The 27,119-nt window shown below is 44.8% G+C and overlaps 1 protein-coding gene across 1 annotated transcript in view; it reads right to left on the minus strand.

Moving 5' to 3' along the window:
- ERC2 (ELKS/RAB6-interacting/CAST family member 2) overlaps positions 1-27,119 on the minus strand; it is a 991,327-nt gene that overhangs the window by 122,750 nt on the left and 841,458 nt on the right. The window contains exon 17 of the mRNA XM_066594594.1: positions 1,423-1,615. The gene's annotated coding sequence lies outside the window, so the exon portion shown is untranslated. The remainder of the gene's footprint in view (positions 1-1,422; positions 1,616-27,119) is intronic.

Here is a 27,119-nt window from a genome sequence, read left to right on the forward strand (position 1 = left end):
GAAAATAGAAGGCTCTTGGTGCTCAATCTCGGAATGGTCTTCAGATCAGCGAGATGTGAGCTGGGTGGTGGGGAATGAAGAAGCTCCTGGTGCTATGGAGTTATAGAGTCCTATGAACAGGATTTGCGACGGACTGCTTTAGTGAAGCCCCAAGGGCATTAACACTACCTGCTGCTGTATTGCAGAATTTGATTCTGTTGCTCTTCTGGACTCTCCAGGCTCAGTTCTATAAGCATTCAGTTACAAAGAACCACTCCTAGAATTGATAGGCCTTACTGCTTGATATGCCGTAATACGGACGAATCATGGTTGGTCCACTGTTTACAAGACTGTTAATATTGCGTACAATAAACTGATACCTAGGATTCACAGTTGCTAGTTCCAAGGAAAAGAAGGACTTTAATTACAGTTGAACTTTAACAGCTCGGTATACAGGTTAATAAATAGTTTACGGCCCACACTTGGCCATTGTGCTCTTGTTAATAAAGTTTTCTTCAGCAAGCAACAAAATGTCTGACAAGTATTTCTACGAAAGCTTTCTGAGGAGTCTTCAGTGGCCAGCTATCCTGTGAGCTTACTATTGAGTATTCAAGTCTCCACCAAACCTGACTTTGGCGTGGGCCGAACCCAGCCACAAAAGTCTACTGCCCTTGCTTCCTACCTATGAGGCAAAGAGCGCTATGACTCTCATCCTGACACAAACGGCTTCTCAAACTGAGGTAAGCCTCTCACTTCTTGTAAAGACCTGGAACAAAGTACTGGCCTCGAGGAAAGGGACAAGCCTCAGCCTGAGCCCCAGTACATACCAATAACTGCACCACGGTGTCTGGAACATTTAAGGGGTCACAAAACTTGCTGGGCACTTTTCTCAGCTGATTCAATGGGGTCCCAAGAGTCAAATCCCCACTGATGACACAATGGGGTGCCTATCCTAATGTTTTCTTGGAAAGCCCTTAAGTATCAGTAAATATTGGAAGCTAATGTACTCATGTAGTAAAACAAATTGGTATCATAAAAAGATTTGATTGTACAAAACAATAAACCGAAAAATTCTATCAAAATCAATCATGAACGACTTCAATAATGCAAGAATGGCCTTCCAGTTGTAAGGATACATTTCAAGCATGTAGTGCATGCAAGTTGTCCTAAGAATATTTGAGAAACGTTGCAGGAAAAGAAGATAACCACAGGAATCCGAGCTTTCTAGTCTAAACTCACATTACAACTCACAGCTTTGCTTGACTATCTTAGTATTAAGTAGCAATAATCTATACTGACCTGGTACAACACACTAGAACTTAGAGTAGACCATGCATTGTAGATCAATAGATCATATATATTTAGAAAAACTAGGCACAAGTGATAAGATACTATATCTAAAATGTCATTCTCAAATTAACCATAAACTTACCACCCATTTACCTGCTCTGGTGTTAAATGTTGCTCCTTGTTTTATCAGATGTCTTCCATCTCCTCCCCCTGTTCCTCATTCCCTAACTGGCCCATTTTAGATCAAAGTTCTGGGGTTCTCACTCTAGGCAAAGGTTGGATAGATGATCAATGTACAGCATGAGATCTTGTCGTGACGATGTGACTCCGGCAGAGACGGGATCATCTGCAAAACGAAAAGTAAATATGACTTTCAGTTTTCACTTACCAGCATTAGTTAAAATGTTCTTACGTTGTACATCTGGAATAACTTGTCTGGATCCTTCCATTTAATCTGTGGAAAGTGTCCTAGTGATGCTGCTTCTTATATGGCAGAGGCATTTTTTTAATAGGGGGTTAGGATTCTGTTCTGAGCCCTGGCTTTGCTGGATTCTTATTGGCACCCCCGATAACACCCAAAACCTGGTGCAAATGTCCTCACATTAGCTTTCACACTATTGATAGGTTAGTATTGGGTCTTCTTCTGAGGGATTACAGAGTAAAGTTTTAATATCTGCAGATGATACTTAGCTCTATGAAATAATCAATGCAAAGCAGGATAATATAATATTACAGAATTGAGAGAAGCTGGAGGATTGGGTGGAGAAATGGCAAATTAAAGGGTTTTCCAAAATAAACTATTGATGATCTATCCTCAGGATTGATCATCAATAGTTGATCAGCTGGGGTTTGCCGCTCAGTTCCCTGCCTATCAGCTGATTGAAGAGGTTGTGGTGCTTGGGTTAGCACACTAGCCTCTCCTCATGCGTGTAATGACACATCCATCAGTCATGTGCCTGAGATCAGCTCAGTCCTTTTCAAGTGAATTGGATTGAGCTGCAATACCAGACAAAGCTACTATACAATGTAGTCAGGGCTGTGGAGTGGGTAAGCCAGACCTCGGACTCCGACTCCTCAATTTTCCCAGGCTCTAACTCCTTCATATATGACATGTTTTTTAAGTGACAACTTTACTGTATTAAAATGGTAGCATCCGGCTTTTCATCACCACTATGATAAAATATTCAAGATACATCCTACGTTCCACATCCTAGTAATCAACGTTCTTGGTACATAGGGGCTTAGATGAAAAGAATATATATTTATAGGACATTTTAAAACTTTCCTACATTCCTATGAAAGGAAATATGCAAGAAATTCTGCATTTAATTAATTATAACAAATGTATAATATATATATAAAGCTATGTATTTTTTTATAAGCCGGAGTCAGTACATTTCTAACGTAACTCAACCAAAATGGGACTCTGACTCCAACTCATTGATTCAGACTCAAAAGCTCAGGACTGGGGTGACATCGGCGCTAAACCAAGTGCTGCTGTCACTTCAGTCAGGTCAGAGGTGGGGATCCTGAGTGGAAGATACCCACTGGTCAACTATTGGTACCTGAGGACAGGTCATCAATAGTGTAGCCCCCAAAAATGTAAGGTGAAAATTGGGCCAAGAAAAGAAAATATACAATTATGTACTAGGTAACAAAATACTGGGTAATACTTCCACTGAAAATGACTTGGACAGATATTAGTGGACAGCAAATTCAACTTGAGCAACCAGTGTCAGACAGATGCTTCTATCCAAAGCACTAGTCAGATCGGACATGGAATATTGTGCACAATGCTAAGCACTTGTACATAAGAAGAACATAGCTGAACTGGAGCATCAACAGAAGAGGCCAACAAAGGTAACTAAAGGAATGAATGGTTTACACTACCAAAACAGATCAAACCTGGGGTTATTCTGTTTTAAAAACCATGGCAAGGAGGCTTCCTCTACATCTAAAGGAAAAAAGGTTTCGCCGTCACCATAGGTGGGACTTTTTTACTGTAAGAGCACTGAGACTATGTTGTTGTGATGGTTGATTCTTTATTAAACAAGTTCAAAGATAGCTTAGAGTATCAGTGACTTCCACCCTTGTGGACCTGGGCTGTCTGTATATGACAATGGATGACCATTTATTTGATTGAATACTATGCAATACTGTATTCCCTCTGCAAAAATGTGTGGCCCACAGCAACTACCACTGGCTTCTTTTCAAGTAGGGCTTGTCATAGTGAGACAACCACTTTACACCTATAGACTCATCAGCTCATCTAGGTGAAAATGCAAATTTTAATAAACAGCTGGGTATTCGCTTAAATTGCATGCTTTCCTGCCTCCTATACAAGGTATTTTTCTTCCTATTACGTTTACTGCAGAACTAACCTGATTGACAAATAGCAGAATTTAACTTCCTAGATATTTTTTAACGCCTTCATTATGAACAGACGTACTAAAGATGGCCAAATTATATTGTAGCCACTTCAGCTGAAGTAGAGCCGGAATTCCCAACAATCTCCTAATTCTTGAGGTCAAGGACAGAGCAAGACCGAAATGTGCATGCCTATAACAAACTTGAGGAAGCCCTAGGTGAGCCTATTGCTCAGTGTCACGTAACCTCCCATGGCTTCAAAATGTAACAGTAACCTTTACCCCTCTACATTTAAGGACTATAATTATGTCATTAAAAGCAATTATGTAATTCACAGTGTAACATTTGACTCTATCGGAGGCATGTTAGTGGCTTGGATCAATGACCTTTGAAAGTTTTGCACATTGAGTTAGAACAATGAGCCTTTAAATTGATTTTGAAGCACAAACTGATTTCAGCATCTGCACAGATTATGCAATTAAAAGTGGAACTTGTGAATTGTTGACATCATTAGTGAGGAATGTTTGCTGTACACAGTGGCTGCCATTTACTCATATCTCTCGCATTATCCAGCCCCCTGGTTCACCGGTTTCAACATCTCATGAGCAAGAGCATGAGTGCAGTATAAAAATACATCCAAGAACTTTTAGGAGGCCATTATTTTTAAAGGGGTTTTCCAAGCTATTTTTATTCATGACTTATTCTTAGGACATGTCATCAATAGTTAGTCTCCTAGGATCTGCCACTCAGAACGCCAGCCCATAGGCTGTTCCGGTGCCCGCTATTACCGGCCAAACTGGTATAGAGTGGAAGCATTTTGCTCCGATCCCTGTGTTGTAGAAGGCACTGGTAATTGCAGGAGCAGCTCCCATTAAAATCAACGACAATTGCATCTGCAATTATGAGCGGCGGCCACTACACAGGGGTCGAAATGTTCTGCTTCCACTTCGTACCTTGTGTTTTGCCAGTAACAGCGGGCACTGGAACAGCTTATGGGCAGGTGTTTTGAGTGTCCAAACACCTGATCTGCTGAGGTCCTGAGCAGCGGACCCCAGCCAATTAACTATTGATGACCTATACTGAGGGTAGGTCATCAATAAAAATAGCCCAGAAAAACCCTTTAAGGTCAACATTTTGGAAAAATCATTGGATTTGTTAAAAAAAACTAGTTATTCTTAACAGAAAACATGCTTTCCTTAAATTAAGACAGACTAGTTTTTGTCCTACAGCTCATGTATACTTCTATATTTCATTTACTGACAGCTACGTTTTTGTCAAAAAGTAAAAAAAAAAAAATTTGGACATTATAATAAGAAAATCTGAAGCTAAGGAAATCTTAAACTATGTCTTATGCACATGCATAGAAATATTTTGCATCCCTGAATTGCATATGATATAATAAAAGATTTTAAGATAATTTTTAATACTATATGCAGGAGTGTAACTATAGGGGTGCAGAGGTAGTAGTCACTACCGAGCACAAGAGCCTTAGGGGGCCCAAAGGCCCCCCTGTTACATATCAAGACACCAGTATTATAAATGGCACATGGTAGATAGGGGGCCCGTTTACAGATTTTGCATCGGGGCCCAAGGGCACCTAGTTACACCTCTGAATATATGTGTTATGTCGATGGTAATCTAAATGGGCTGGTTGTGATTTCTGAAACGTAATTGTTATGTCTAATGTGTCCCTAAAAAGAGATCAACTCAAAGTCTCTTATACCAAAAGGACAGACAGACAGGGAGGCGTACAAAGTACAGGAGAGGTAGCCGAGGCGGAACAGATGGTAGAGACAAAGGACAGGGAAAAAGGGACCTCATCATACTCGGACCCTGACTGATCCGGCATATAGCAGGACTACAGCCCTGACAAGGGCTACGCTACATCTGGTACTTTACTAGATTCTGTAGATGTTCTTACAGAACCAGACAGAAAATGATAGAGGACTGGAAAAACAGGATGAGGCTTATAGAAGAGTTATAGACAACAGAGGGAAGGGAAGATACAAGAGACCCACAGACAGGTAGGATAAAATGCAGGAGGTATACGATTAAGACATAACAACTACAGACTTGCGGGTACCATAACAAAAGATGCAAAATAACACTCTAGAAATGGCCACAGCAAGGCAAAGCAAGAAATCTTTCCAAACTGACCAGGACACAGGAAATATTATCAACAAAACCAAAAACCCAGAGGCATTTGAGGAACTCTTCCTGAGACCCTGATAGGCTGGCTGAGGAGACACCTTAACCAGCCTATCCCTAACATTACAAATAAGATGCTTCTCCCACAATGTCACTGCACCAACAGCGTCTTACGTAGTCCAGTGTGACGGAACAATATTGTCATGGAGTCTAAAACATTGATTATGCTTCAAAAGCAGATTGGAAACTCCAGCCTCCCCAGAGACAGATATAATTAACAAAACAGATAGACAAAAAGCATCTCAGTTTGGATGACCATAGATCTTCATGTATATGTACAGCACATTGATCTAAACTGTGCAATTCTTTATATCTGCTGCGGTGGTGCTGCAGGAGAATAAAACACTTACGGATGGGTTCCTGTTCCTATTCAACTGATTACTAAAGCTGGCCATAAATTATAGGCAGTTGTTGGCCGAATGCGATCTCTCCTGATGCCCACGTGTGCTTGGCTGAACAGAGTGTGCATGCGTTTTGAGAGGGAAGTAAACTGCTGCCAAATATTTCTGTCAGTGACTTATATCCTGAGTACAAAAGGATCAGCCATATTGAAATTTAACTGCCCAATCCTTCCCTACCCTGACATCAGCTGTCAGAGGATACATTAGATGGTCAACCGATCCCATCAAGATCACGAATTCGGCCAACATTAATCGGATGTGTATGTCTAGCCCCAGGCTTTATTCACACAAGTGTTTTATTGCGGCTATTTTGCCACGATAAAACGCGGGCCAAAAATCGCGACCATCTGAAACATTGGATTTCAATGCATCCGTTCAGATGGGTGATTTTCCGGCACATAAAAAAATCGACCAGCCGGAAAAGATAGCACATATGGTGCGCATTCCAGCCGGCCGCTTTTACGTGCCACCAGAAAAGACAGGACTTGTCCTATCTTTTGTGGTAATACGTAGGCCGCTCCCATAGATTCCTATCGGAGCCTATGAGAGCCATCAGAAAAGGGAAGGGGGAGGGAGTTTAGCAGTGGCTCGTGTTGCTCCGCTTGCTGGCGGCTCCCATAGGCTGGGGAGGGGAGGGAATTTAGCGTGGCAAGCACTGCTAAAGTCCCTCCCCCTCCCCTTGCCAGCAACTCCCATAGGTTTCAATGGGAGCTTCTATTGCTGCTATCAGTCCGCAAGGGGAGGGGCAGAGACTTTAGCAGTGTATACGCTGCAGCCCGTGCATGTGAATGGGCGAGAAAATAGGAGATTTAGCCGGGACTTGGTCGCTGCTTTCTCTCGTTCATGCTATTTTTGGCCATGATGGAGACAGCCGAAAATCGCAACACCCGTGTGAAAGAGGCATAAGGGTTTCATAGGATCACATTATCTTCAGGAGGCTTTCTTAACAAGATAGAATTGTCCACCGTGGACAACCACTTTAAGGAATAATATTTACTGATGATTTTATTTATTAAAGAGAAATTTCTCTTTAAAGCGACCCTCAAGCCCTGGGCAAACAAAGATGGCTGGACCGCTTCTCAGACTACCTGATGCACTCTGTGCATAGTATGCATCATTAGTATAAGACACTACACCTGCTTTGATTGGCTAGTACTACCCACATGAGCAGCACTGACCATTCAGATCAGCATGTAGTGTCTTAGACTACCACTGCATACTATGGACAATGTGCAACAGAGAAGTGGTTCGGCCATCTTTGTTAGTCCAGGAACGGAGGGTCGTTTTAACTACTGCTATGTAATTAGTCAATAAACACACATGTTCTAAAACTGAAATTTAGACGAAGACATTAAGCTCAATTTCCCTTGCTTCACCAGACATCCTATAAAAGCCGGGATATGATATTCTGTTGCAGCTAAATTATTTTTATAGACAAAATAATAGACTGGTATGTACCTAACACTATTTGATATGATTTGTTATTATCCATTTGGAGGTTCGTATTATGTGATATTGGTCCGGAATGTGCAGAGAGAGGGCTAATTTGTTACCCATTTACCTAATTCCACTTCCTCCTTGCATTAGTTTTTATATACATCCTGGTCATCAATATCAGGTATCTGACTGGAGGATAGAAATTCATTCATGTTCTCCCCCTGTTTCCTTAGCTTGTGATTCTCCTGGGCCTCTTAGGATGCACTTAATAAGTAACATATTATTTTGCCAAAGGAGATCCTTGAGCTGGCCTCGGGAATGTATCACAAATTAGTAACAGAGCCACAAAACCATGATACAGTTGTTACTTCACGTCAGCTTTGCAGAAAAAAAAACTGGAATATAAAGAACAAAGTATTCAAAACAGAACTCAGAAATCCACTATTTATCTCGAAAAATAAATTATACATTAACTTATTAAGGTTTTCTGCTCTTCCATTTAAATTGATAATTTCTACACATCTTTGTGATAAAATTTGAGGATTATCACTAAAGGGGTTGTCAAGTATTCTAGAAAAGGGTCTGCATTTTTTCCCCAGATATGGCACCACTCTGGTCTGTGGGCTTGTGTCTGGTATTGTACCTCATCCCCATTCACTTTAATGGGGCAGGCTGCAATACTAGACACAGCCCATGGACAACTCCTTTAATAATAACCCATGACAGAAGACTTCAACTTGATTAAATTGCTGCAGTAATCTTAGATAATTAACCCAGCGAGATCTGTAGCTTTACTAATATCTTAAAGGGAACCTGTCACCTGTCTAAAGCACCATAAACTAACTTATAGGGAGCTGGGTGCGGTATTTTTCATACTCACCCGGATCCTGGTTCTTGCGGTTCCTGCTGTGAAATCTGTGCGACGCTGAAAATCTGATTCTTTTTATAGAGTCCGGTGTGCCTGTTCTCCCATAGACTTGTATAGGAGAGTGCACACAGGACTCTGAAAAAAGTCAGAGTTAAAGGGGTTGTCCCGCGCCGAAACAGGTTTTTTTTTCTTCAATAGCCCCCCCGTTCGGCGCGAGACAAACCCGATGCAGGGGTTTAAAAAAAAAACAAACGGATAGTACTTACCCGAATCCCCGCGCTCCGGTGACTTCTTACTTACCTTGCGAAGATGGCCGCCGGGATCTTCACCCTCGGTGGACCGCAGGTCTTCTGTGCGGTCCATTGCCGATTCCAGCCTCCTGATTGGCTGGAATCGGCACACGTGACGGGGCGGAGCTACGAGGAGCAGCTCTCTGGCACGAGCGGCCCCATTCAGAAGGGAGAAGACCGGACTGCGCAAGCGCGTCTAATCATTAGACGGCACCATGGAGACGGGGACGCTAGCAACGGAGCAGGTAAGTGAATAACTTCTGTATGGCTCATAATTAATGCACAATGTACATTACAAAGTGCATTAATATGGCCATACAGAAGTGTATACCGCAACTTTGTTTCGCGGGACAACCCCTTTAAGTTAGTCACCCAGGTGATAGGTTCCCTAAAAGAATAAAATCTTTGCAATCTATTTTACTGTTAGTTTAAGGATATCTATCTTGACAAAAATATGCCAATGGACATTTCCTTTATTGCTCTTATTTACAGCAGCAGAAAGAAGCTAGGATTTCAAAGAGTGACCACATATAGACAGGCACTGTTATAGATTACATTGAAGGTTTCAGTATGGATACCAGATCCAGCGAAAATGTTGATTCCAAATGTTCTTAATTCCTTCAAAAGACTTTGGAATGTGTATGCAGTGAGGTCGGCCAGTGTGAAGATCTGTCAAGGAGACATCAATTAAACTGAATTATATGATTGCACCTACTGCTAGGTGTGTAGACCTAGTTAGAGTGTGTTCACACCGGTGGATTTGCTGCTCACTTTCTGTGCAGACCCTCCACACGGAAAATCTGCGGCATGTACAGTAGCAGCAAAGTGGATGAGATTTTTTTTTTTTAAATCTGCTGTGGAAATTGACCTGTGGGGTGGATTTTGGATCCACAGCTTGCCAATTATAGCACTTGATCTTCAGTGCAGATTCCACCTCTTCAAATGAGGGGGTCAATTCCCCAGCAAAATCCATGTCAAAATGTTGGGGATTTTGCGCTGTAGATCCGCTGTGGGATGTCCACTGAGGACATTCTGCAGCAAATTCTGCCCAGGTGGACATACCTTAACATGGGTTGGCTGATAAAGACAACCCCCTTTCACAGTGCATGGGACCCGAACCTATGACCCAGACAGGAGAGCCACTCTCTAGGTATCTTCACACGGCGGAATTCACAGTGGAAAAATCAGTGGAAATCTGCATCTTTTTAATGTGGATTTTCGAGTGGAACGCAGTGCTGAATTTTGAAGTGGAAGCAACATTAAACTAAAAAGATCTCTTCTTGAAGCGGAAATGCACAGAAACTAATCTTTCCACGTCAAAATTCCACATGCAGATGTTGAGGAGGAATTCACATGGACATGCACAGATAGGTCGAAAATCAGACGGAACAGCACCCATTCATTTGAATGGATGTATCCAAATGGACATATTTTGTTACTTAGGCGAAGATTCCATGTAAAAAAATATTCCAGCACGTTCTATTTTTGTTCGATTCTCAGATGAAAATAGTAACGGTTAGTGTACGGTATTCCACACATGGGACAGCAATCTAAGTTGTGCTCGAGAATCTTGCACATCCGCGTGCGCATAGCGAAGGCTGTAGTCATACAGGCAAGTACAATTTTGGTCAGTAAAAAACTGATCATTTTCCATGACACTTTCACATGCGTTTCAGTTCACTTTTTTCTCTTCTCTGCACTTCCTGTCCTCCCCATAGTATCCTGTGTTTAGAACACATCCCACTCGCATAACAATAGTATGCAAATAACATGGCATGTGATTGTGATGTGTTTTTTTAACACTTCCATAAAAAACAATGGTCTATTCTTGAAGAAGAATTACACAAAAATAGGACATGCAGAGATTTTTCTAACTCGGACTATTGGACTGAGAGAAAAATTGTTACTGTGAATTAAAGGGGTTGTCTCGCGGCAAACATCAAAATTTTACATTAGCCCATTCCCCCTGTCACCCCCTGGCATAAAATAGCATTTTAAAGCGGTTTATAAACCGCTTGCTACTCACCGATGTGATGAAAGAGGAACTTATAAAATTCATCTCCCAAGATGGCCGCCGGTCCTTTCCCAGGGATGCACCACGGTTTTCTCCCATGGTGCACCGCGGGTCTTCTCCCATGGTGCACCATGGGCTCTGTGCGCTCCATTGCCGATTCCAGCCACCTGATTGGCTGGAATCGGCACACGTGACGGGGCGGAGCTACGCGATGACGTGTAGAAGGGGGCGGAGCCAGAACGCCGCTCGTGCCCGGACCGACCAGAAGGAGAAGACTCTTCTGCGCAAGCGCGTCTAAAAAAGCAAGAAGACCCCGAAATTAGACGGAGCCATGGAGACGGGGACACCAGCAATGGAGCAGGTAAGTGAATAACTTCTGTATGGCTCATATTTAATGCACGATGTATATTACAAAGTGCATTAATATGGCCATACAGAAGTGTATAACCCCACTTGCTTTCGTGAGACAACCCCTTTAACTCATTCAAATGAAGGAGTTTTTTTTTCCTTGCAAAATTGCCTGTGTGAATACAACCTGAGGCTAACTTCACACGCGTGAGTGCAATATGGGGCCGTGAATTCCGTCTACATATAGCTCTCCCCACCATGTGAATTCCCCAAAGGATGCAACGCATTTTCATGTCAAAACAGCCTCACATCACCTCTGGGAAGAAGCAATTCTCTGCCGTGGCTGTCAGCAGCGGCAGAGGATCATGGAGTTTCTCACATTGTTTTCAATGGGACACCTCACCATGCTGCGCCGGCCCCATTGAAAACAATGGGCGATGCAAGAGCACTAGAGTTGAGCGAACATACTCTGCCGAGCTTGATGCTCAGACGTAGTATGAGCAGACATAGCTGTTATCTGCAGGCCTTATGTTATAGAGCAGGAGGAGCTGAGCAGATTGATATATAGTTTTATGGGAAAAGATCCACTAAAACTGAATATTTTATTGATGTAAATCCCTACTCCCTCTAGCTTTATAAGTCCATGGGGTGGTCCCACATATTCAGAGAAGGTTTTCAATCTCTGTGTGAGACCACCTATTGGACTTCTAAGCCCAGATTTATATTATGAAAGCTATTAAAATGATCCAAGAATAATAGAAAAGGGGTTTTCTGGGACTAAGAAAATGTTAAAAGGACTTAAAATCAATAAAAATTAAATACTCACCTATCTCAGCTGCTCCCTATCCAGCGCTACAGCCCCAATGCCTGCCACACAAAACAAGGTAGATGTGTCAGGCGGTCATGTGCCGTTCATTGTGCATGTGACCGCTCAGCCACTCACAGGCTTTAGTGGCCACAGAAGACCACCACTGAAGCTTGTGAGTGGCTAAGCAGTCAAGTGCACAACGAATGTCACATGACCGCCTGACACATCTACCGTGTTCTGTGCGGCAGGCATTGGGGCTGAAGTGCTAGATAGGGAGTGGCTGGGATAGGCCAGTATTACGTTTTTTAAACCCACATTCCTTTAAAGCCCTTTTAACTTTTTTTATTCCCCAGAAAACCCATTTAATATGAAACATATCGAACCATTACCACAGGCATGATTAGCTGCAACCTTTAAACTATCTCTCTCCATTTAGCCACTGCATAAAATGGCCATAAACTGGCCAGAAGGGGCTAGAAGGGCTAATTACCTTTCAAATTCCATAGGATGGTAAAATCAGAAACTCGGGAGAAAAATACAGTACCTCTCAATGGTTGAATAACATAATCTGCCCTGTCTGTATGGGATTTACTGTGTATTGATGTAAAAAAAAAGGGAAAATAGAACAGAAGGCAGAAAAAAATCATAAATAGCAGTTCTCGTAACAATTCCTTGTAGTATATAATGAACCCTGATGACTACAGCTTTTTTTTTACAGTTTTGGCAATAGGAATTACATGAATTCTTTTTTTTCTACAAAAATAAAGCTCAACATGTAGAGGGATGATAAGGTAAAAAAATAATGAGGGCAGAATCAACAAACAGCAAGTATCAGGAGTCGTAAAAATAAGCAAAATATTTCTCTTGTTTTCCCCTCTAGGGAGCGAGTTTAGGAATAAAAATGTCAACACTCCATTTCATCGGTTTGCCCAGTTATTTGAGGTATCAACGGCCGAAAAGATATTTTGTACCCACGCACTGAAATAAACTCAGTATTACCCAATACTAACAGCATTAACCACAGTGATTAGGAGGGCAACAACTGGAAAATCCCAATTGTTTTCCTGTAAAAGAAAGAAAATAAGGAAATTCTTGTTTGTCTCCTGGGGACAACGGCCAGTCTCAGACTACTGATGAATTTATGCATAGAATAACATAACATAAGGATAAAGTTGAGCTGCAGAACAAGAAGAAAGTTCAGTCCCATCAGCTTGATGATATGATGTGTACTTTATACTTCACACCGCCTATTTCCACAAACGTCTGTTTTTCTTTTTGCTTTCGTGAAATGTTATATGTTCCAGTCTCTGGTACCTTTAACTCACACTGTTCTCTCCTCTAGGTGTTGAAATGTTGAGATGGACTAACTGGGATGGTGAAACATTTGAGAAAAATAAAAACATGGTCAAAATGGGACATTGTTCCCCCTGGAGGTTTACAAAGTTCAACACATGCAAAAAATCCAAAAACCTTTGACGGAAGTAATTCTAGATATGCAAAGGCACAAGGGCGCCACCCTCCTGAGGAACCTATTTAAATGGTTTATGCGTGTTACAATATATCAATTTTAAATCAAGCTTGTCAATGCAGTACTCAAAGCTTATATCTTCCTAGCTAGATTACAAGGTGGAGTAAAATGAAAGATCTAACTAATCTAGGATCAACTTCTTCTCAGTTCAAAGGCTACGGCCCTTTCTACCAGATCAATTGCAACTTCCTTTGAAGACTTGCCCTCAAGTTCATTAAAGAAATTTCACTGACTTTGACAGATTTCAGGTTTAGAAAGATACCACAAGTTCAAAAATGACAGCTAGTGTAGAAGGTATTCTTTACTTTATAACATATATATGTAGTGTGTGTACACTTAACCCTTTCAATGTCAGAGATAGCCAAGAAGTGGAACAAAGAAACAACTGCATTCAAAATGAGTATTTTGAAATAATATAAAATACAGTAATAATGTTATTTGTAAATTAGACAGTTTATATTTTAATGCAAACAATTGTAATGACATTTTAATGTTTTTTTTTACATTTCTCACTATTTATATAGTGTTCCACATTAGATAGTCAACACTCTAATTAGCTTGGAATCACTCATATCAGTCTCCTAGGGCTCACAAACTAAAGGACTACATAAATATAAACATTTTCTTAACACCTTGACATAAAATGATGACCGTTACTAGAGATGAGCGAGCACCAAAATGCTCGGGTGCTCGTTATTCGGGACGAACTTTTCGCGATGCTCGAGGGTTCGTTTCGAGTAACGAACCCCATTGAAGTCAATGGGCGACCCGAGCATTTTTGTATTTCGCCGATGCTCGCTAAGGTTTCCATTTGTGAAAATCTGGGCAATTCAAGAAAGTGATGGGAACGACACAGCAACGGATAGGGCAGGCGAGGGGCTACATGTTGGGCTGCATCTCAAGTTCACAGGTCCCACTATTAAGCCACAATAGCGGCAAGAGTGGCCCCCCCCCCCTCCCAAAAACTTTTACTTCTGAAAAGCCCTCATTAGCATGGCATACCTTAGCTAAGCACCACACTACCTCCAACAAAGCACAATCACTGCCTGCATGACACTCCACTGCCACTTCTCCTGGGTTACATGCTGCCCAACCCCCCCCCCCCTCCCCCCCACAGCGCACACCAAAGTGTCCCTGCGCAGCCTTCAGCTGCCCTCATGCCACACCACCCTCATGTCTATTTAGAAGTGCGTCTGCCATGACGAGGAACCGCAGGCACACACTGCAGAGGGTTGGCACGGCTAGGCAGCGACCCTCTTTAAAAGGGGCAGGGCGATAGCCCACAATGCTGTACAGAAGCAATGAGAAATATAATCCTGTGCCACCGCCATCAGGAGCTGTACACGTGGGCATAGCAATCGGGAACCTATGTGCCACACACTATTCATTCTGTCAAGGTGTCTGCATGCCCCAGTCAGACTGCGGTTTTTAATTCATAGACACAGGCAGGTACAACTCCCTATTGTGAAGTCCCTGTGGACCCACAGCATGGGTGGCTCCCTGGAACCCACCGGCGGTACATAAAAATATCCCATTGCATTGCCCAACACAGCTGAGGTAGTAATGTCGTGCTTAATGCAGGTGGGCTTCGGCCCACACTGCATGCCCCAGTCAGACTGGGGTTCTTTACAAGTGGAAACAGATGCATTTATAATTCCCTGTGGACCCACAGCATGGGTGGATGCCAGGAAGCCACCGGCGGTACATAGAAATATCCCATTGCATTGCCCAAGACAGCTGAGGTAGTAATGTCGTGCTTAATGCAGGTGGGCTTCGGCCCACACTGCATGCCCCAGTCAGACTGGGGTTCTTTACAAGTGGACAGATGTAGGTTAAACTCTGTGTGCACCTACAGCATGGGTGGCTCCCTGGAACCCACCGGCGATACACAAAAATATCCCATTGCATTGCCCAACACAGCGGATGTAACGTCAGCTGTAATGCAGGTGGGCTAAAAATTCATTTGATTACACTGTAGGCGAGGGCCCACAAAAATTGCTGTATCAACAGTACTAATGTACATCCAAAAAATTGGCCATGCCCAACCTAGATGGCAGGTGAAACCCATTAATCGCTTTGGTTAATGTGGCTTAAGTGGTAACTAGGCCTGGAGGCAGCCCAGTTTAACGAAAAATTGGTTCAAGTTAAAGTTTCAACGCTTTTAAGAGCATTGAAACATATAAAAATTGTTTAGAAAAATTATGAGTGAGCCTTGTGGCCCTAAGAAAAATTGCCCGTTCAGCGTGATTACGTGAGGTTTCAGGAGGAGGAGCAGGAGGAGGAGGAGGAATATTAGACACAGATTGATGAAGCAGAAATGTCCCCGTTTTGGATGGTGAGAGAGAACGTAGCTTCCATCCGCGGGTGCAGCCTACGTATTGCTTAGGTATCGCTGCTGTCCGCTGGTGGAGAAGAGAAGTCTGGGGAAATCCAGGCTTTGTTCATCTTGATGAGTGTAAGCCTGTCGGCACTGTCGTTTGACAGGTGGGTACGCTTATCCGTGATGATTCCCCCAGCCACACTAAACACCCCCTCTGACAAGACGCTAGCCGCAGGACAAGCAAGCACCTCCAGGGCATACAGCGCGAGTTCAGGCCACGTGTCCAGCTTCGACACACAGTAGTTGTAGGGGGCAGAGGTGTCACGGAGGACGGTCGTGCGATCGGCTACGTACTCCCTCACCATCCTTTTACAGTGCTCCCGCCGACTCAGCCTTGACTGGGGAGCGGTGACACAGTCTTGCTGGGGAGCCATAAAGCTGGCAAAGGCCTTGGAGAATGTTCCCCTGCCTGCGCTGTACATGCTGCCTGATCTCTGCGCCTCCCCTGCTACCTGGCCCTCGGAACTGCGCCTTCTGCCACTAGCGCTGTCGGATGGGAAGTTTACCATCAGTTTGTCCACCAGCGCCCTGTGGTATAGCAACACTCTCGAACCCCTTTCCTCTTCGGGAATGAGAGTGGGAAGGTTCTCCTTATAGCGTGGGTCGAGCAGTGTGTACACCCAGTAATCCGTAGTGGCCAGAATGCGTGTAACGCGAGGGTCACGAGAAAGGCATCCTAACATGAAGTCAGCCATGTGTGCCAGGGTACCTGTACGCAACACATGGCTGTCTTCACTAGGAAGATCACTTTCAGGATCCTCCTCCTCCTCCTCTTCCTCCTCCTCAGGCCATACACGCTGAAAGGATGACAGCCCAGCAGCATGTGTACCCTCACCAGTGGGCCAAGCTGTCTCTTCCCCCTTCTCCTCATCCTCCTCATGCTCCTCCTCCTCCTCCTCAACGCGCTGAGATATAGACAGGCGGGTGCTCTGACTATCCAGCGACATACTGTCTTCCCCCGGCTCTGTTTCTGAGCGCAAAGCGTCTGCCTTTATGCTTTGCAGGGAACTTCTCAAGATGCATAGCAGAGGAATGATGACGCTAATGATTGCAGCATCGCCGCTCACCACCTGGGTAGACTCCTCAAATTTTCCAAGGACCTGGCAGATGGCTGCCAACCAGGGCCACTCTTCTGTAAATAATTGAGGAGGCTGACTCCCACTGCGCCGCGCAAGTGGGAGTTGGTATTCCACTATAGCTCTACGCTGCTCATAGAGTCTGGCCAACATGTGGAGCGTAGAGTTCCACTGTGTGGGCACGTCGCACAGCAGTCGGTGCACTGGCAGATTAAACCTATGTTGCAGTGTCCGCAGGGTGGCAGTGTGCGTGTGGGATTTGCGGAAATGTGCGCAGAGCTGGCGCACCTTTCCGAGCAGGTATGACAAGTGGGGGTAGCTTTTCAGAAAGCGCTGAACCACCAAATTAAAGACATGGGCCAGGCATGGCACGTGCGTGAGGCTGCCGAGCTGCAGAGCCGCCACCAGCTTACGGCCGTTGTCACACACGACCATGCCCGGTTGGAGGCTCAGCGGCGCAAGCCAGTGGTCGGTCTGCTCTGTCAGACCCTGCAGCAGTTCGTGGGCCGTGTGCCTCTTCTCTCCTAAGCTGAGTAGTTTCAGCACGGCCTGCTGACGCTTGCCCACCGCTGTGCTGCCACGCCGCGTGACACCGACTGCTGGCGACGTGCTGCTGACACATCTTGATTGCGAGACAGAGGTTGCGTTGGAGGAGGAGGAGGAGGAAGGTGCTTTAGTGGAGGAAGCATACACCGCCGCAGATACCACCACCGAGCTGTGGCCCGCAATTCTGGGGGTGGGTAGGACGTGAGCGGTCCCAGGCTCTCACTCTGTCCCAGCCTCCACTAAATTCACCCAATGTGCCGTCAGGGAGATATAGTGGCCCTGCCCGCCTGTGCTTGTCCACGTGTCCGTTGTTAAGTGGACCTTGGCAGTAACCGCATTGGTGAGGGCGCGTACAATGTTGCGGGAGACGTGGTCGTGCAGGGCTGGGACGGCACATCGGGAAAAGTTGTGGCGACTGGGAACCGAGTAGCGCGGGCAGCCGCCGCCATCATGCTTTTGAAAGCCTCCGTTTCCACAAGCCTATACGGCAGCATCTCTAGGCTGATCAATTTTGCAATGTGCACGTTTAACGCTTGAGCGTGCGGGTGCGTGGCGTCGTAGTTGCGCTTGCGCTCAAACTGTGGCACTAGCGACGTCTGGACGCTGCGCTGAGAGACATTGCTGGATGGGGCCGAGGACAGCGGAGGTGAGGGTGTGGGTGCAGGCCAGGAGACGGTAGTGCCTGTGTCCTCAAAGGGGGGTTGGATCTCAGTGGCAGGTTGGGGCACAGGGGGAGAGGCAGTGGTGCAAACCGGAGGCGGTGAACGGGCATCGTCCCACCTTGTGGGGTGCTTGGCCATCATATGCCTGCGCATGCTGTTGGTGGTGCCTCCCCAGCTGATCTTGGCGCGACAAAGGTTGCACACCACTGTTCGTCGGTCGTCAGGCGTCTCTGTGAAAAACTGCCACACCGTAGAGCACCTTGACCTGTGCAGGGTGGCATGGCGCGAGGGGGCGCTTTGGGAAACAGTTGGTGGATTATTCGGTCTGGCCCTGCCTCTACCCCTGGCCACCGCACTGGCTCGGCCTGTGCCCACACCCTCACTTGGCCCTCCGCGTCCTCGGCCGCGTCCACATCCTCTAGGCCTACCCCTACCCCTCAGCATGCTGTATTACCAGTGATTTGATTTCCCAGGCAGGAAAGAAATTGGCGCAAGGCTACACTCAACCGTAGCTGGTTGCGTCTGATTTTTGTACGTTGTCCACGCAGCACACACGTACACGGAGACCTTAGGACTGACACAGGCAGGCCAAATATAATTTCTTTTCCTTTTTTGCAAAGGGAAGACCCCACTGCGTATATTCAATGAACAAGAAGTTTAATATCTGTGGTGTGGCCCTCAAAAAGTGTCACACAACTATAGTGTAGCAGAGTTATTAACTCTAGCAGAGCAGGTATTTGCCAGTCAGGAAAGACAATGGCGCAAGCCTGCAGTAAACCGTAGCTGGTTGCGTCTGATTTTTGTACGTTGTCCACGCAGCACACACGTACACGGAGACCTTAGGACTGACACAGGCTGGCCAAATATAATTTTTTGTCCTTTTTAGCAAAGGGAAGCACCCACTGCGTATATTCAATGAACAATAACTTTTAGAACTGTAGTGTGGCCCTGAAAAAGTGACACACAACTTTAGTGTAGCAGAGTTATTAACTCTAGCAGAGCAGGTATTTGCCAGTCAGGAAAGACAATGGCGCAAGCCTGCAGTAAACCGTAGCTGGTTGCGTCTGATTTTTGTACGTTGTCCACGCAGCACACACGTACACGGAGACCTTAGGACTGACACAGGCAGGCCAAATATAATTTCTTTTCCTTTTTTGCAAAGGGAAGCACCCACTGCGTATATTCAATGAACAAGAAGTTTAATATCTGTGGTGTGGCCCTCAAAAAGTGTCACACAACTATAGTGTAGCAGAGTTATTAACTCTAGCAGAGCAGGTATTTGCCAGTCAGGAAAGACAATGGCGCAAGCCTGCAGTAAACCGTAGCTGGTTGCGTCTGATTTTTGTACGTTGTCCACGCAGCACACACGTACACGGAGACCTTAGGACTGACACAGGCAGGCCAAATATAATTTCTTTTCCTTTTTTGCAAAGGGAAGCCCCCACTGCGTATATTCAATGAACAAGAAGTTTAATATCTGTGGTGTGGCCCTCAAAAAGTGTCACACAACTATAGTGTAGCAGAGTTATTAACTCTAGCAGAGCAGGTATTTGCCAGTCAGGAAAGACAATGGCGCAAGCCTGCAGTAAACCGTAGCTGGTTGCGTCTGATTTTTGTACGTTGTCCACGCAGCACACACGTACACGGAGACCTTAGGACTGACACAGGCTGGCCAAATATAATTTTTTGTCCTTTTTAGCAAAGGGAAGCACCCACTGCGTATATTCAATGAACAATAACTTTTAGAACTGTAGTGTGGCCCTGAAAAAGTGACACACAACTTTAGTGTAGCAAAGTTATTAACTCTAGCAGAGCAGGTATTTGCCAGTCAGGAAAGACAATGGCGCAAGCCTGCAGTAAACCGTAGCTGGTTGCGTCTGATTTTTGTACGTTGTCCACACAGCACACACATACACGGAGACCTTAGGACTGACACAGGCTGGCCAAATATAATTTTTTGTCCTTTTTTGCAAAGGGAAGGACCCACTGCGTATATTCAATGAACAATAACTGTGTTGTGGCCCTGCCTACATAATTCTGTCCCTGTAGTATCAATGGAGGGTGCAATGCTCTGCACAGACGATTTTCGATTTTTAGAAAAAAAAAATATGCAACACTGCTAACAGCAGCCAGCACAGTACTGCACACGGTTAAATTTGGCCCTAGAAAGGACCGTTGATGTTCTTGAAGGCTACACTCACTCCTAACACTCTCCCTGCCTATACACCACTTCTGTCCCTAATGCCGGGTGCAATGCTCTGCACTGCCGATTTTGAGGAAAAAAAAACAAAAAACACTGCTAGCAGCAGCCTGCACACAGGTAGATGTGGCCCTGAGAAGGACCGTTGGGGTTCTTGAAGCCTACACTGACTCCTAACGCTCTCCCTACAGCAGCACCAGCACGATAGTACTTTCCCTCAGCTAACTCACAAGGCATGTGTGACGAGCCGCGGGAGGGGCCGACTTTTATACTCGGGTGACATCAGATCTCCCCAGCCACTCACAGCAGGGGGGTGGTATAGGGCTTGAACGTCACTGGGGGAAGTTGTAATGCCTTCCCTGTCTTTCAATTGGCCAGAAAAGCGCGCTAACGTCTCAGAGAGGAAACTGAAAGTAACCAGAACACCGCGTGGTGCTCGTTACGAGTAACGAGCATCCCAAACACCCTAATATTCGCACGAATATCAAGCTCGGACGAGTACGTTCGCTCATCTCTAACCGTTACCAATATTTATCCCTCATGCTATAAATCAAACAATAAAAATTCATTAAGGGCTACTTTATGTTGACATTTGCAAACATGTATTGTTCTAAAGCATGGAAGCTAAAAAAGGGGCAACTTTCCTAACAGCCTTGATTTTAACAAAATCCTATTGTTTTGTACCCGATGTAGAGCTGTGCAGTCTGATCCTGCAGTTATATTCTCTTCTGTGTATTAAAGGAGTTTTCTTGGACTTAAAATAGTGTAAAATAAAGAAAAATATATATACTCACCTACTCCCGGGGCACCCTGTGCAACACTGGAGTCTTGGTGCCTGCTGCTTGGAACCCGATAGAAGTGGCAGGCGGTCACCTGCTGTATATTGTGCATGTGAGCGTTCAGCCAATAACACGCATCAGTGGCTATGGAAGCATCACCGTTGAAGCCTGTGATTGGCTGAGTGGTCATATGCAGAATGCATGGTGCATGACCACCTGCTAGCTTCTTCTGAGTTCCAGGGAGCAGGGAGCGCTGGATAGAGAACAGTTGGAGAAGGAAAATATAAATTCTTCTTTATTTTACACCGTTTTCAGTCTGTAGAAATTTATTTTATTAGATGTTTAAATTCAATTTGCCTTTTGCAGCTGTTCTGGTATCGTCCCCTTGCAATCAGGCTGGGCAAGGTTTTAAATGTGTCTTTGCCTTTCCTGGTTCTGAGGGGAGTGGTGTCAGATAAGTGATGTCAGTTCTCACCTGGTTCTAGTTGTCCTGCCCTTTATAGTCTGGCTTTGGCTTGACTGCAGCGTTTGTCAATTTAGCATCATTCTGGGATTGCTGAGGTGCACAGCCTGTTTCTGGAGCTCCTGTTCTTTCCTGTGGACTGCTGCTAAGTACCACTGTTGTTATTCCTTGCTACTGTTCCTATTACGTTCAGTGTTCCCTGGTAGGGACTCCTTAGTGGCCGAGGTTTACGAGCAGGTCCGCTCTTTATCAGAGCGATCGGTCTGCTGATTGGGTAGTGGCCCCACCTGGATAAGGGGATTTTTAGGAATAGATTTTCCCTTTTGGTTTCGTTTTCTGTTTTCTACTGTGTAGGAACTATATTGGTGCGTTATTTAGTTCTATGTCTGCTATGCACGGTTGTGCTTTGGTTTTGTTACGTTATTTGTGCTTTGTGTTTGTTTGCCCTGCATGTCCAGTTTGGATGTAACACTGTCATTCTAGCCTTCGAAAACACTAGTGAAAAAATACCTCCATGAATATAAAGCAATTTTAGAAATTGATTAAAAATCTGACCAAGAGGTCGAGAGGAATGTTCCTTAGGTAAAGAACGTCTTTCCTTCTGGTGGACCCAGCATGTTGACGTATTATATGATTGGCCATTTATTTGAATGATCGGTCTACCAATGTAGCAAAGTTTAACTTTTTTGTGATAACTTTTTGCAACAAGTTAAGTCGCTAAAACTATTGTTCTATCTTAGTACAACAAAGCCCATTGTAAAGCAAATACAGTGTAAACATACTGTGGCATAGAAAGTTGTCATAATGTGTTAAACCTCAAGTTTAACTCCGCTACATCTATACATTTTTGCTGCAGTGGCTGCAAGAAAAAAACATATGGCTGGTTACAGCTTTAAAAAAAGAGTTGTCTTCATGATACAACCCCTTTAGAGTTGTCTGGGGTTGAAGCTACAGGCTACTGGTGAAAAGAGAGTCTATACCAGACTTCTCATGACTTCATCCCATGTAGTCCTTATAGGGGTTGTCCAGTTGTAAACTATTAATGGCCTATTCTCAGACTAGAGCTTTATAGACGAGAGCGATGAGTTTAAATTGTCTTCTAAATCTTGCAGGCAGCCAGTGCAGTGACTTACACAGGGTGGAGGCATCATGACCCGGGTATGTTAGACTCACCCCAACATTGCTACGCATGCCCTCCCATTACTTATCTACAATAATCCGCTGAGACCAAAATCTTTGGAATTTTTTGGCCACAGCAGCCAAGTTTATTTAACAAAACACATACAAATTATTCTTTAACCTTTTATATACGAGAGGAGGTCCTTGGAGAAAAAACAAAAATACCAAGGGGTCTGGTGTTAATAAAATTAAAACCGTACCTTGCCTCCAGCCGTAACCCGACTCGGAGACACCACTACCCTCCCCCCCCCCCACACACACTGGGGTGCTAGAAAAACAAAATAGATTAAGGCCACCCGGGATCCCTTCCCTGGCCTTCTCCCACACACCAGCCCCAAACACAATAACACCAGGGTGATCATACCGGTGAGGCCGTCCCCACCAAGACTTCCTTTCACCCAAAATACCAACTAAGCCTCCAAGGACCCTCCCCCCCATCCGCCACAGCCAGCAGAACTTACTACCTAATTCTGCGCAGCCCCCATAATCGAAGAGCCCTCTCGATCGCCAATGTCCACATATCGGTACCAACCTCATTAAGATGTACCCCATCACTCCTCCAATAACCCTCATAACCCCCTTCTAAATCGTTGTGACGAATCTTCACACCACCATTTCGTATCACAAAACTAGAAATGTGTCTATTAATCTTTATGCAAGCTTTATTTATTTTCTCCACTGATCTTGCCATCCGCCACTTCCTTCTGGGCAAGATTTCTGACCAAACGATTATCATGTCAGGAAACAACCTTCTCAAACATAAGAAATCGTGTTGTATGTCCCTGCGTACCTCCCTCGCCGGTCTTCCTCCTAGATCATTACCGCCGGCATGCAACACTAAGATATCAGGGGCCCTATCTAATGCCGCATACGCTTTGACCTCAGGAAGCACCCTGCCGCACATCATGCCCCTAATGCCTATCCAGCGGATAATCGCGTCATTCCTGGAAAAACCCAACTCGCGGCCTTCTGGTCTCAACTTTGCCCGATCTGCCGCCCAAAAAACAAAGGAATGCCCGACAATCCAAATCAGCACTGGCTCTTGACCTGTCAAGACAAAACCAAACAACAATACTTCCAACAATATAATAACCATTCAAATATATATATCCCCCTCCCCCCGCTAGTTTGCGACATTATCATTTATCATTAAACCATCCCTCGGGTCTAATATAGATTTGATATGTTTTTGATTCCCATCTCCCAATTTTTTGCACCACTGCCGGGCTCAAACCCCATTCCGCAGCCTCCGTAGCCGCTCCGATCCTAAAAGACTGGGAAGAATATCCCACCCTCTCAAGGCCCAACTCTTTCAACGCCTTCTGCAACACAGCTCCAAATTGAAACTTATATAAGTACGAGCCATTCATATGCTTCAATAACGGACCATCCTTTATTGTTAAACATTCCAGCAGATTCTTCACACACCCCACCGGACACATTCTTGCCCCAGGTACTGTACCAAAAACAATCCTTTTCCCCTTTCCTAATTGGTTGGTCTTAGACCTTTTCAACCAGAGTTCCACCTGATCCCTTGATAACGTCACGTCTGTGATCATCAAACCACCCCCAGTTTTTGTACTGGGTGATACCAACTCGCTAATGCGAAAGGCCCCGAAAAAAGCCAATGTGAACGCCGCCTTAAACAACCTTAACTCAAACGAATCGTGACAGACCACTTCCAAAGCCTTCCCTAAGTCCTCCAAAATTGCAAAAGATATTGGCCTTCTACCATCTCTTCCCCGTTTTCCTTTTCTGAAACCTTTTAAAGATTGTCGTACCACAAATTCCTTAGTCACATCCTTCAAGCCTTGCAATTTCAAATTAAACGCTAAACCTGCCATTATCCGATCCACCTTTGCTACTGACTACCCACAACTAGACGCTTCACTTAGTAACCATAACAAAGCCCCTGTCCTATCTTCGTCGCTATTAACTTCACCCAAAATTTCCACCCAACGTTCCCACTCTTTCCAAGCCGCTGCATAAGCTTTACGAGTATTTTCAGCCAACGATCCTCTTATAAGGTGCTCCGCTGCACGTCTACCAGACTCCAAAGTTCTTGAGGGCATTGAATTCCTTCCTCCTCTGCATCTGGCACCGGTGTTCGAAAACGCTCCCACTGAAACCGAGAAATCGAGTCAGCAATGGCGTTCTCAATCCCCGGAACATGCACTGCAATTACCCATGTGTTAAGTGACAAACACAACAAAACCAAATGCCGCAACAAGTCCACCACTGGCGGCGAGTGCGCACTTAGTGCATTGATAGCTTGTACTACCCCCATGTTGTCACAACAAAATCTAACCTTTTTATTACGAAACCAATCTCCCCAAATTGCAACTGCCACCACAATTGGGAATAGCTCTAACAACAACAAATTTTTAACCAATCCTGCTTTCACCCATTCTTTAGGCCATGCTGCTACACACCATTGTTTTCTAAAAATTGCTCCAAAACCTATGCCCCCTGCAGCATCTGTGAACAATTCACAATCCACAGTATCCACCCCCTTTTCCAACATTATCGACCGACCATTATATTTTTTAAGGAATGACAACCAAACCGATAGGTCAGCCTTCATTTCCTTTGTGACCCTAATGAAATGGTGAGGGGATTTCACACCCGCTGTTGCCCTAGCCATTTTTCTGCTAAAGACTCGCCCCATGGGCATAATCCTACAAGCAAAATTTAGTTTTCCCAATAAGGATTGTAGATCCTTAAGCGTCACTTTCTTGCTTGACCTTACTTCCTTTAAATCATGTTCCAAAGAAAACAGCTTCTCTGGTGGCAAACGGCGCTCCATAGCCACTGTGTCAATTACAATCCCTAAGAAACTCAAACATGTTGAAGGGCCTTCCGTTTTTTCCGGAGCCAATGGCACGCCCAAGTGATCTGCGACCCATTGCACTGTGTGCAACAGATTTTTGCAAATATCATTATTTGCCGGCCCTATACACAGAAAGTCGTCCAAATAATGGATGACTGACCGAATACCTGCCACGTCACAAATAACCCACTCTAAAAACGAACTGAACGCTTCAAAGTAAGCGCATGAAATTGAACACCCCATTGGTAAACATCTATTGACAAAAAACATCCCATCCCAATAACAACCAAGCAACCGACAACTGTCTGGGTGTACTGGCAACAAACGAAATGCTGATTCGATATCAGTTTTCGCTAGAATCGCCCCTACCCCATACTTGCGTACCCACTTTACGGCTGCATCAAATGACGTGTATACCACCGAACAGAGTTCTGGGTCAATCCCGTCATTTACTGATGCTCCTTTAGGGTATACCAAGTGATGAATGAGCCGAAATTTGTTCGGCTCTTTTTTGGGTACCACTCCTAACGGGGACACCACCAAATCCTCCCAAGTCGGCGCCTCAAAGGGGCCCGCCATTCTCCCTAATCTAATCTCCTTAAACAACTTTTCCCTCACGACATCCTTATGCTCCACTGCTGACTTTAAATTTTTTAAAGAAAACGGAACTTGATGCCTCGGTTGAGGTATCCTAAAACCTTGTTTAAAACCTTCCAACAAAAGTAAACCCTTCTCCTTATCCGGGTATCTATTTAGATAAGGGACCATCCTTTGAAGATTCACTGGTGTCATCCCTTTTCCAATTACTTCCCCCCCCCCTTTTCCCTTATCCTTTCTGAAACACCTAGCGGCGCCGTGAGATGCGCCGTCACAGACTGAGCAGACATGCTTAAACCTGCACGTTGCTCCAAACTTACATTTCCCGTCATTAAATTGCCAGCATACTCCTGGCTTCTTCCCTCCTGCTTGTCGGCCCTGCTGTCCGCTCCCTGCAACCCCACTTGTGCCGGCTGCGCCAGCTCCTCCCTGAAAGGGATGCCCGTGTCTAGCCGGGGCCATCACTCTAAGCCATAGACCGATGTCCTTATGGTCCCATCGGATGCTTGGCCTAACCGCCTTCCGCTGACGAAATTGTTCGTCATAACGGAGCCAAGTTTGCCCCCCGTATGTACGGTATGCCTCTCCTATCACGTCCAGATAGCAGAATAAACCTGAACAATTCTCAGGATTCTTTTCCCCAATAACGCTCGCCAATATTGCAAACGCCTGCATCCAATTCCGAAAAGTTTGCGGAATCAATCGCCACCGCCTCTTTTCTTCTTCCTCTTTCTTATATTCAGTTCTTTTTCCCTTTTCCAGATTAAATTTTTCTAACGGTAGTAGAGAAAATATCTCCATGTACTCATCCCGCCAAATCTTTTCTTTTATCTCTTTTTTCAGGTGTGCCCCCAAAGGACCCTCAAAGC

Source organism: Eleutherodactylus coqui, chromosome 3, assembly GCF_035609145.1.
Source record: "Eleutherodactylus coqui strain aEleCoq1 chromosome 3, aEleCoq1.hap1, whole genome shotgun sequence".
NCBI lineage: Eukaryota > Metazoa > Chordata > Amphibia > Anura > Eleutherodactylidae > Eleutherodactylus > Eleutherodactylus coqui.